The 8891-nt window shown below is 33.4% G+C and overlaps 1 long non-coding RNA gene across 1 annotated transcript; it reads right to left on the reverse strand.

Moving 5' to 3' along the window:
* Positions 1 to 1676: 1676 nt before the first annotated feature.
* On the reverse strand, positions 1677 to 3277 carry LOC145052202 (uncharacterized). The gene is made up of 4 exons (XR_013684019.1): positions 3044 to 3277; positions 2836 to 2935; positions 2475 to 2697; positions 1677 to 1833 (listed from the first exon to the last, which is right to left on the reverse strand). It is a non-coding gene; the product is annotated as an uncharacterized LOC145052202 (long non-coding RNA).
* Positions 3278 to 8891: the final 5614 nt, after the last annotated feature.

Below are 8891 nucleotides of genomic sequence, written 5' to 3' on the forward strand. Positions count from 1 at the left end.
TTGAGGATTTTTTTAGTGTTATGTGATGCATCCATCACCGGGTTGGGGGCGGTCCTTATACATAAAGGACGAGTGATTGCTTATGCTTCGCGGCAGCTGCAGCCGCATGAGACGCGATATCCCACGCATGATCTGGAGTTGGGGCGGTGGTGTTTGTCGTCAAGATTTGGAGAAATTATCTTTATGTGGTATGTTCTACTGTGTACACAAATCAAAAGAGTTTGAGTTATCTTATGGATCAGCCGAGCCTAAACATGAGGCAGCGTAGATGGTTGGACGTAGTCAAACATTATGACTACAATATCCTCTACTCATATTCATTACATGGAAAAAGGAACTCAATAAGAAACAACAGAGTACTCTCCAACATCAATGTTTGCAAAACCTATTTTTACTAATATTGTACCATGCAATGCTACACTTCACTAAATTCAACAGAATGTGAAGGTGGAGATCATTTTTGAATATGTCAAGGATTTGAATTTGTTCTATGCAATGTCTGAGTATAAAAATGTTTATTTTTGTTTGTTACTTAGTATCATTTCCACTACTAAGGTTATTGATGGCAAGATAGAATTTTATGTTGCAGATGATGTCCAATAAGAGATATCAAAAGAAGTATTTGGTAAATTGATGTTGATGGTGAGTTTTTGACGAAGATATTTCGCAGATGATTATGGATATGAGTTTCATTGGAGGAGATCCATGTTCAAATTAGAAAAAAATTTACTGCCCGCTCATTGGAATTTCATTTCTAGGGTCTTCTTGAGATCTATGACACTAATGTTATTCAATGTATATGTTGGTCTTATCCTGTATTATGTTATAGGAAATTGCACATTTTAATTAAATTTTAGCAACATTTTTTTATGAAGATATACATGGAAAATAAACAAAAACAAAACTGAAAACATCAATGATTTGACGTTTTTAAAGTCAAAAAGCGAATTTTTGATTCAGTTTTGTTTTAGTGAAAAACCGAGTCAATCTCACTGTAGTGGTCTGTTCTACGGTAAAAAAAAAGTACAATGTATTCTAAAAAAATTCTTTGAAAATGTATATTTCGAAAAAAATAATAATATGAAAGGTATTTTGAATTTTTTTTTAGAAATAATGGGTTTTCAGATAAAATGATGTAAATGTAGTAACTTTTCTAAAAAAAATCTTTTTTTTTAATCACAGAATGTAGGTTGTTTTATATTTTTTTAAACTAGCTTAATTAAAATGTTAAACTATTATTATTTATTTAACTTTTTAATTAAAACCGTGGGTTTATGAGGATTGAGGGCCTCCATTTCACTATCGAACCATTCAATATGATTTAGTCTCTTTCATTTAATTTAAATTTACCGGAATAAAAGCTGGTTTAGCACATTACCCTTTATCTTTTCCTTTCACTCTCACTGAAAGCCATTAGTTGGTAAAACATATAAGCTAGTAATTGGTATTCTAGATAACCGAATAAAATTAGTCCTCAGAATAAATAAAGATAAGTGGGATACTATTTGAATGCAATCTGTTCTCAGAAATAACTCAACAAGTCAATTAAGATACCCAAACATCACCACCGGAAATTTTGCATGGAAAACAAAATATTTCAACAGATATCCAATGATCCACCAGGCATATATAAGAAAGTTACCATCCAAAATGGAAAAACAAAATCTTTTGTGAACATCTATTATAATTATTATATAACACTCTTGTCAAACTTATAAAGAGATCCATTTATAACTGGTAAAATCTATAGAAATACAGTTATTTACCGTCATGAATGGATTGTGTATTCTTCACCTGAACTAAAGTAACTTGTACAGCTTTACATAAGCTTACCTGCAAGGAGAGTAGCCAAACCGTGAGTTGATCGCTGAGTCAACTCGGTATTTTGAAGGATAACCTCATGCACGAATCATAAAAATTTAGCATCAAAATGACTTAATCCTATATCAAACACTTGCATGCATACATATTTACTCGGAAAAAAAAGATCTTTCACTTTTTCTTTTTAAACGGCAAGTTAGTATATACATGGGATTGAACCCATGACCTTTTTGTTAGAAACACCTTGTTAGTCAAGTAGCCAAGCCCCAAATTGTGGTTGTATTTCTAGTGGTAATAAAACGTTGAAAGAAACAAATACCGTTACTATCTTGGTTTGTTTGAAGTTAAAATTACCACTTATTTGATGCTGATTTAGATATTTGACATATAAGTTATATGTTTGGAAGATATTTGTAGAGTCAAAGATTGTCTCTCCAAGAGATCCCTTATGAAGAGATGGAGACTCCATCAAGCACTTATAGGATCATGTCGCAACATCAGATACACTAACAATGTTAAATCAGAGTGTGTTCTAAACTCGTTGTTGAGACAATATATAGTTTTGTGGTCTTCTCAAATAATTTGATTCTGTTATAAAAGTCAATCTATCAAATCAAGTATTGAATATTTCAAAGGACAGAAAAAAAAAATACCTGTTACTCTTCCAAGCTTCCTATATATTAATTGGTGGACTGGTTTTGGGGGAATATGTTTCTGAAGCATATAAGTTCCTGGAAAGACTACGATACTCATGGATTTCATGTTCTGCCTTGTTGGTTCTTCAAGCGGCTTGAATCCGAAGACTGTTGTCCATGTTCCTAAAAGATTAGGAATGGCAGGAATGACCAGCTCCTCGACACCAAGATAAGAGAGAACCTGGAATATTTTCAGTCATTGCAGTTACAGCTTTATTAATTAGACTGAAAAATTAATTTACTCACCATATATTAATTGCAAAACGAGAAATAAATTCCGGTACAAATGTAACTTTCATTGAGAGAAATTGAAACGTACGGATTCAACCGAATGTAGTAGGCGGCGACACATTCCTTGCCACCTATAGATTTTACGTGTGCCGATAAAAGGCATTTCTGCAAGCTTCTTCCCATGAACCCTGACGTGGTCAACACATACAAATAAAATGTCTATAATTAGGATATATATACCCTTCAAATGACACCTACTCCTGCCTTGATTTATAGAAATGAATTAGAGAAATAACCTTATCGATGCTACGGATATCACTTCATCATCCTTCTCCAGGATTGCAGTGAAGAAACCACCATGATTCAGTGGTTTGAAGTTTGACCTGAAATGTTTTCAATATATATAAATGCAATTATGTTACTTAATTTGTCTTTGTCAATGATGATCTCAAAGATTGTATTTTTTTAATTTTAGAAAGTGATTCAGGATTTTTAACACCCTATCATAACAACTATTAAGTTTTTATTCCTTTTACAATACAAAAAGCATTTTTATGCAGGTCTGTCTTATGATACTCATATACATATATGTGTAGGCGGTAGCATTTGTTGGATAATCTTGATGGGTCATGGAGCGGGTCAGATGGGCAGACAGTTACTTGTTTGTCCTAGTGTTATGGAGATAAGGATTATGCATGGCAAAATATGAAGTGGAGATTATGCATAGGCCAGCTAGCAAAAGCAATTATTTTCCATGTTTATTTTTTGAACAGTTTAATTGTTTTAGTTTATAAATAGTGTAGACTAAAACATATTTCCTGGTTGCTGTGTAAATCATGTGAGAGTCGATAGCTGCGGGTTTGCAGGTGGGTTTTTAAAGGAAGGGATGATTTCCAACAACATTTATTGCCCTAAAATCTTATAGCGATACCGATAGGAGGAACTGAATTTCAAACGGCCTGCCAAAGATTTTGCACATTATGTCATGTCACCTTAATTTGTCATTCAATATTAGCAGGTCATGTCATCCCCTTTAACCCCACTTTATTATTATTATTATTATTATTTTCTTTCATATAACTACATTTATTATTGATAAAAGTTGTAAAATTATTGTTGATATGTCGTGGGTACTTTCGAAAAAGTGTTTGGTATTTCACTGTTATGAGGGCCGGATATATAATTGATTTAAAAAGACATGAAATTACCCGCAATTGTATAATAAATTTTGGATCATATCAACTCTGGTTCTGGGTTCAACGATAGGAAGGAAACATTCCTTCATAACCGAAAGTGCAACAACCAATTTGCTATTGCAATATTTGATCTTTTTGGCATCATCAGTTTCAAGATCCTCGCTCACATCAAAATGCTTAAGAATTGTGATAGAAAATCCTTCACCAACTTCAATTTTAACCCCAAGTATGGCCTGAAGAGCCTCATACATCTACATATCAACAAACAAAAGGTTAGTCACTTAATGCTGTCACACATAACCAAAAAAACAAACTAGTTCAGTAGAAGCAGATCAGTAATTTTAATTATATTTTTTATTGTTCAATTTGAAATGACTATCATTTTAGGTTTATACCTCATGACATGTCTTTCCACATAAAGCTAGATCATCAGACTCTATTTTTGCAAAATTCGCTTCTCCGCACGTTTTATGGACTGCAGTACCATAAATTAAATTAAAACACACACATCATTAGCAAGATTCATCAGATTTTGTAACCAAAATGGAAAGAAATCGAATCCTGATGTACATACATTTGTCGTCACACAAGCAACATGAGAATAACCAATCACGAATTCAGCAAATGTGTGCACCAAGAGAGACCTCTCCACAAAATTTGCAACAACAGTACATACAGTACCATGGTTCGGAAGGTAACTCCTACAATACAGAAATTAAAAACATTAATTATAAATAAATACTTGTAAATGTAATTAATATAAAGAATCAAAGAGAAGGAAAAAAAAAGACTTTTATTACTTCGATTTGAAGGCAACTCAAATGGAATGTTGCAGCGCAATCATCGCAACCAACTAGTTCACCATAATCACCACCACATATGTCGCATATATCTTCATAGAAGTTATTATTACCACTTGCATTCATCATGCAAACTCCACTTTTTCTAATTTTACGGGGTTTGCGTTTAGTACTGGTTAATTCTACGTAAAAATCATGCAATGAAGAGGGAAGTCTCACGTCACGCTTTGGTCGTTTTTTTACTTGGGTTTGGTTTAATGGTTCAGTTGAATCATGTTTTCTTTTACGGTTTTCAGTTGGATCCCCAACAGAAGGTGATTTCTCCGGAATGGAATTATTTCTTGATTTCTCCCACATTATGGACCTATTTAATTTCAATCTCAAGGTGATAAACCCTACAAATTAAATCAAACTGGAAATATTTTAGAATGAAGGTTATCTTCAGATGTGTCTCCTGAAAGTGATTATATTATGTGCTACTCGAAATCAGATAAAACCAGTTGTAAGAAGAATGTACTTAAAGGGCTTATCAATTTAATTTCACAACAAATGATGACGAAAAATCAAGAACTAGAAGTGATTGACCATCATAGCATAGATGAACTTTCTAGGAGAGCAATTGACCTCCGATTCTTTCAGATTCACAAGAATCTAAGCACGATTCCAGCACACAAAACAACAGGAATTTAAGAACAAGTAAATGCTAGAATTGATTGATCATCATAGCACAAATGAACCTAGCTACTAATTAATTAAGCAATCCGTCTCAGATTTTTGCAAATTCACAAAATCTAAGTACAATCCATGCACAAAATAACACAAATTCAAGAACAATCAGACGCTAGAAGTGATTGATCATTATAGCACAAATGAACTTGCTAATTAAGAAATTGGTTTCCAGATTCTTCTAAATCTACAAGAATCTAAGCAGAATTCATGCACAAAATAAGGATTTTTGATAGATCGTTGTCGCGTCAATGCAATTTCCAATGTAAAAACCCAAATTCAAATTTTGTGAACTGTATAGCATGAAACCAAAATTCATCCATAACTTTGACAACAATCAAACGCTAGAACCGCTTCACCGTCACATACACCGATGCATATTTGAATCAAACAATCAAACCGCGTCTACTTATAAAATCGGCATCATATCAACACAAATTACAAACCAAAACCACAAAACCCGTAAAGAATCAAACCCTACACTTGGCTCAACAGACCCAATAAACTAAAACCGAATAAATACGATCTTACAAATTAAAAACCCGAATGAAGAAATTCCGTTTGAAAATATCAACTTTTTACCTTACAAGCTAATGAACAATGACGCCAACTTGAAGAACGATTCAATTTCGGTGTATTGTATATATGCGATAAGAAGAAGATTGTGCAACATATGAACTGGGAATTTAAAGAGGTGATTGAAATTGAGGTGGCAAGGTTTAGAGAGAGATAGAGAGAAGTTAAATGGGGTTTTAGAGAGAGAGAGAGAGAGAGAACGAGGAGGGCATTTGTTCTCAAATTTTGGCTTTTTGCATTTGATTTTTTGGATTGCGTTCACACAGATACGAGTATATTGTGTGCTGAGCAACATCTGGATCAAAAGTAGGCGGGATTTGTGATTTTAAGGATTTCCTTAATTAATGTCATAATTCTAATATCACATAGTTTTCATGTCCTAAGATCAAAGATACTTCTCATATATACAAGGTTGTTTGTATGTTTAGAACAGATTAATCATATACTTAGACAATGATTAAACTACAACATACCAAGTAAGTAGTTTTATATATTTTTGTAACATTTGTCAATATTTAAAAATCATTATTTACTTTAATAGATAACTTGCTCAAAAATATTAATTTTTTTCCACTTTGTTACCCCCTTAAGTCGTAATAACTATTATTGATGCCAACTAATATACATTTATAACACAATATATATATATATATATATATATATATATATATATATATATATATATATATATATATATATATATATAATTTGTTAATAATAAATGGCGTCAAATTATATAAATATATATCATAATTTGTAAATAATAAATGCTTCAAATTATATAAATAATGGGTTTGGGGAACCGGCCCAAACCTAACCTCAACCAAAAACCGAGAATGATGGATTGAAGGAACTGAACTGAATACCACGATTTGGTTCCAACTGGTTCCGGTTCGATTTATCATTTAAAAAGTCCATCCCTAGTATCATGTATGTGTGTATTTAAACTAGGACCTAGGATACTCAGGGATTTAAATACGTACATGAAAACTTGAGAATTCATAAAAAAAAATATATTTATATATATATATATATATATATATATATATATATATATATATATATATATATATATAGACACACACACACTACTAAAATGCCCGTATGTTGCAGCGGCGACAATTAGTTTCATTTTGACAACTGTTAAGAGCAGGGTCCCAAAACCATATTCAGGATCCTTGATGTTAACGAAGCCTCAGGATCTTTAAACATACCTCAGGATCCTAGTCATTATCATTATAATTTCCTAGCACTTTTAACGGTTATATTTTTATTTCTTTTTTCTCACGTGTGTAGAAATGGTTAACAAAAGAATCATTCTCAATGAGGAATCGCTCCAAACAGGCTTAAGACCCGAAAATACCAAGTCAAACAACATATATATACTCATTCAAGAGGATTCCAAAAATATCGGACTTATTGTTATTTAGTCTAGACTATAAATACACATACTACGAACACAATTAGCTCTACTACTGCATTTGTATTCGTACTACCATCACTATTACTGTAATTTCACATTTAAACTAATAAAAACAACAAGGCAAATGATCATTATTACCTCCCAAGTTTTTATGTTGGATATCCTATAAAGAATCAAGGGCTTTCCTTGTAACTTAATTGTCTCACTTTGATCATTATTCAATATTTGCATTACCTTAATCACCACAGCCTTTCATACAATTTGGTTAAATAATATTTGATCAATTTTTGACCAAAACAATTTGGCACCCACGGTGGGGCCTTGGTGTTGACAATCATTCAAAAATCATGTCTACCCAACCAACCTTATCCTCTTCCTCTGTTCCTCCCATTTCCTCTGAAACCTTCCACCACTTCCAGGCGGAGCTCCTAAAAAGACCCTTGAGGCACCGAAGAAAAACACCTCTCCAGTCACTACCCGAAGATTTCAGGATCCTCTTGTAGTGATTCCAACAACAAGCTCTTTGCTATGATGAAGAGACTAGAACGACAAGTTACTCAACAATAAGAGGACAATGAGATAGTGTTAAAAGAAATAGAGATAATAAGGGCGAAGATACATAAACCGCAAGAAGCAGCACCCTCGATCTTGCAACCCAAGATCCTGAACTTTTACAACACATGATCCCCAGGAAACCGCCGACAGATAGGATCCTCAATACCGACACCTACTCCTACTTGGGGTGCAGCTCCGAACAAATGGGCTCATGTGATAGATCCAGAATCTCTCTACTTGTTGCAGAAACCCTAAATTCGAGTATCATCTTTCATAGTTGAGTGGGTGAGCTTAGGAGAGCCTTGAGTGTTAATTTTGTACTCTTTTGAAGGAGCCTTGAAGTTTGAAGGTGTCTAGCTTGAATGGAAGGCTATAGATCCAGAATCTCCTTACTTGTTGTAGTTTCTTTGAGGTATCAAGATTATACCTTGCTTTGTTGTTGTTTAGATATCTTCTTGTGGGGCTTTATCATGACTTAGTTTCTTTGAGGTATCAAGATTATACCTTGCTTTGTTGTTGTTTAGATATCTTCTTGTGGGGCTTTATCATGACTTTTGGGCTCATTGATGGTTTGTCCAAGAAGTTGAGTGTTTCATGGGTTTTTATGTTATATTAGGCCATTTTATGGCCTCATTTGGCTTAAAGTTGCAAGCTTTATTAGGTTCTAGGTCTTATTCATGCATGAAGTCCTTTCTTAAGACTTCTTGAGCTCTAAAGCTTCTTTTTGGCATGCATGAACGTAAAGTTGGCAACTTCGCGTGATTTTCCAGCCTTTGGGTGTTATGTCTTTGGAGATTAAGAGCTTAATGGCATAAGTCCTCACTCAAAAGAGCATAGGATCTAGATCATTTTGGTGGAGATCTAAGCT

This window comes from Lactuca serriola, chromosome 5 (assembly GCF_051521515.1).
Source record: "Lactuca serriola cultivar US96UC23 chromosome 5, Lser_US96UC23_V15, whole genome shotgun sequence".
In the NCBI taxonomy this organism is placed as follows: domain Eukaryota; kingdom Viridiplantae; phylum Streptophyta; class Magnoliopsida; order Asterales; family Asteraceae; genus Lactuca; species Lactuca serriola.